Source organism: Hippocampus comes, unplaced genomic scaffold (genome assembly GCF_001891065.2).
Source record: "Hippocampus comes isolate QL1 unplaced genomic scaffold, H_comes_QL1_v1.1 scaffold202, whole genome shotgun sequence".
Taxonomy (NCBI): domain Eukaryota; kingdom Metazoa; phylum Chordata; class Actinopteri; order Syngnathiformes; family Syngnathidae; genus Hippocampus; species Hippocampus comes.
In genome coordinates this window covers 1,441,564-1,444,277 of record NW_017805829.1, presented here as the reverse complement: position 1 = coordinate 1,444,277, position 2,714 = coordinate 1,441,564, and the positions used below count along the sequence as shown (strand labels likewise).

General features: G+C 43.5%; 1 protein-coding gene and 1 long non-coding RNA gene across 4 annotated transcripts in view; one reads left to right on the top strand and one right to left on the bottom strand.

The window, feature by feature from the left end:
- The window catches only part of LOC109526275 (uncharacterized), a 27,613-nt gene extending 26,114 nt beyond the window's left edge, over positions 1 to 1,499 (bottom strand). Inside the window, exon 1 of the long non-coding RNA XR_002170298.1 lies at positions 1,489 to 1,499. This is a non-coding gene — a long non-coding RNA (uncharacterized LOC109526275). The remainder of the gene's footprint in view (positions 1 to 1,488) is intronic.
- glrbb (glycine receptor, beta b) overlaps positions 1 to 2,714 on the top strand; it is a 49,325-nt gene that overhangs the window by 27,686 nt on the left and 18,925 nt on the right. The window lies entirely within an intron of this gene.

Here is a 2,714-nt window from a genome sequence, read left to right as displayed (position 1 = left end):
TTGCTGCAGAAAAGACCCGCCTCACACAGGTAGGATGTCGGAAATAGCAACAGTGCTACTGTGGCGATCTCAGAATATTCAGCCATAACTTTAATCCAGTTGTCTCGAACGTACTTTTAAGGCCGCCGTCATTTGCGCTCTCCAGCAGTTTTATTACTCATTTTGCGAGCTCTAGCGTTTTGTTTTTAGCGTAATCGGTCACGTGACGGAGAAGCGTGGCTTGACGTCTGTCAAGCGTGACACAGACGGATGTAACGGAGAATCCGGTAATTTTTCAAAATAAAACATCTTTCGGATTCCGAAATAAATAAAACGGAATTAAGGCAAGTTCTTTCTGTGCGGCCCGGTACCAAATGCCCTGCGGACCGGTACCGGTCCGCGGACCAGCGGTTGGGGACCCCTGCTCTATAGGCTTTTGTTAACACAAGGACGGGTGTCAGTGACATTTATCCATGGGGACTTTCACACAGCGACTGTCATGTTGCATAATGGTAGAGCGCCCAAAAAGCAGGCAGGCGGGAGAAGCAGGGTGCACTGAACAAAATATTTATTAACCAAACACTCGAAAAACTCAATCAAAAGCACTAACAATGTCTTGTAAAGATCAAAATTCAAAGTAGCAACAAAATATCATGAACTAAAACACCACGATGAGAAACAAAACATGACTTCCACAGAAACAAAACATCCTGACAATAACACAACGATCCGACCCCAAGTGGTCAGCGAGGCAGTCCTAAAAGAAAACGAAAAGATCATGATATGATGACCAATGGGTGCGACGCTGTCGAAGAAGCCCTCCAATGCCACCTGTTGGTCACAAACCGAACAATCATGACAGTGACATTGCAAAAAACATTTACATACAGTATAAGCGGCATCAGCGGAAAATGGAGTTAGACAGAAAGAGTCTGAAACTGTCAAAATGTGAGACTTCTACCCGCACCTCGCTTCCCCCATTGGGTTTGCAATGTCACGACAACCCTCTTCCCATCATTCACACCACCCATGCTGCCGTTAGCAGATGTATTTTTTGCTCCGAGGATGACTAATTCCATGCTGTGGCTGTTGTTTTTCTTTTACACTGCCTCAACTTTGCGATTTGCTGGCTGTGTTAAATCCCTCCAGAAGGGAAGCTTGACTCTGAGCCAAAGAAAAGATTGAGTTCCACAGCTTGCTCCTTTGTACAAAGGCGAAAGGTGTGTCAGAGCAGCCCCTGAGTGGACCTGAAGAATGGACAGCATGCCTTTGAAATCTCACTAAGGAGAAACATACTTACAGTATTGGCACACTGACTCAACACTTTCAGGCGGTTTTGTATAACGGCCTTCTGTCGAAACAATGTATTCTTTATTCTCTGTTATCTCTCAAAAAAAAACAAAAAAAAAAAATAACCATAAATGACACGACTTAGAGCAAGCGCACAACAAAGACCTGTCAAGCCAAGGAATTAAACTGACTAATTGCGGCAAATGAGAGAGAGCTGACTGAGCTAAAAATCCCCGCTGGACGACTTGGATGGGGCAGGTGAAATTGATCAGAGAGTATAAATAAAAATCACTAAACACACATCAAAGAAAAACATGACTCCCTGGTCCAAAATTCTTGTGATTGTGTATCGAGGCTGTCAAGTTCATGCCAAAGTAACAGGTGGCGCAATACACACAAGATTCCATTTTGGGTCCATGAGAGGTCAAAACAGCCTTGAGAGGTCCAAGAAGGTATTGGTAGGTTTGGAGCTCCCGTCACTTTCAATGAATTCACGATAACTCTACCCGGCCAAACATGAGGAGAGGGGAGCAATTTATCTTCCTAATTTGTCTCTGTGTGTGTGTGTGTGTGTGTGTGTGTGTGTGTGTGTGTGTGTGTGTGTTTCCCTGGTAGTAGCACTGGCCAGCAGCAGAAAGGACAGGACCGAGTTAGTCCAGCTTGTTCAGGGTTATGTGTGCATGTGAAGAGGCCGTGTGGTGTGCAGCTGCAGGGCTTTTATGAAGTTAGCGGTGTGTGTGTGTGTGTGTGTGTGTGTGTGTGTGTGTGTGTGTGTGTGTGTGTGTGTGTGTGTGTGTGCAGGGTTAACTTAACATCAGATAACCTACGTATGCTTTCATAAAGAACACATGTAGGCAACTGTTGCTGCGCGGCCGCTTGTTGCTTGACAAGCAGGCGAGCACAGTTTGGTGAAACGCATGTCCACGAGGCATTTGACTAAGGTCCTTTATTGCAAAGTGATATTTACTTGCCGGCTTTTTCATGGTAACTACCATTTTACGGAGTCGAAATAAACTCGGGTGATTAGAAATTAGTGCTGTCACTAATAATTACACTGGTCAAACGCAAATTTTAATCAGAGATGCAGTGATAATTTTACAGTTTACCGGCAGCGAGTCCCAGGGACTCGATGATCAGAAAAGTATGAGTCCCATTATGCGTTTAGAGAGTCCCAAATTTCGAATTCTGAAATGGTCTACTTATTCAACAGCATATGATAATAACACAAACAACAACATATACATACAATTATAAACAAATGCTGCAAAAATCTAAATAATTCAGTAGCAGGCCTGAGGATTTCGGAAATTCACGGTAACCGTTTTTCGGTTCTGTCGGATTACCCAATGGGAAACCACGGTAACTAATTTTGGGTTCCGTAAACATTCACCATTTTTCTATTTTGACTGATATTTATAATCAAGAATTCTGAAACTCAAAAGTAT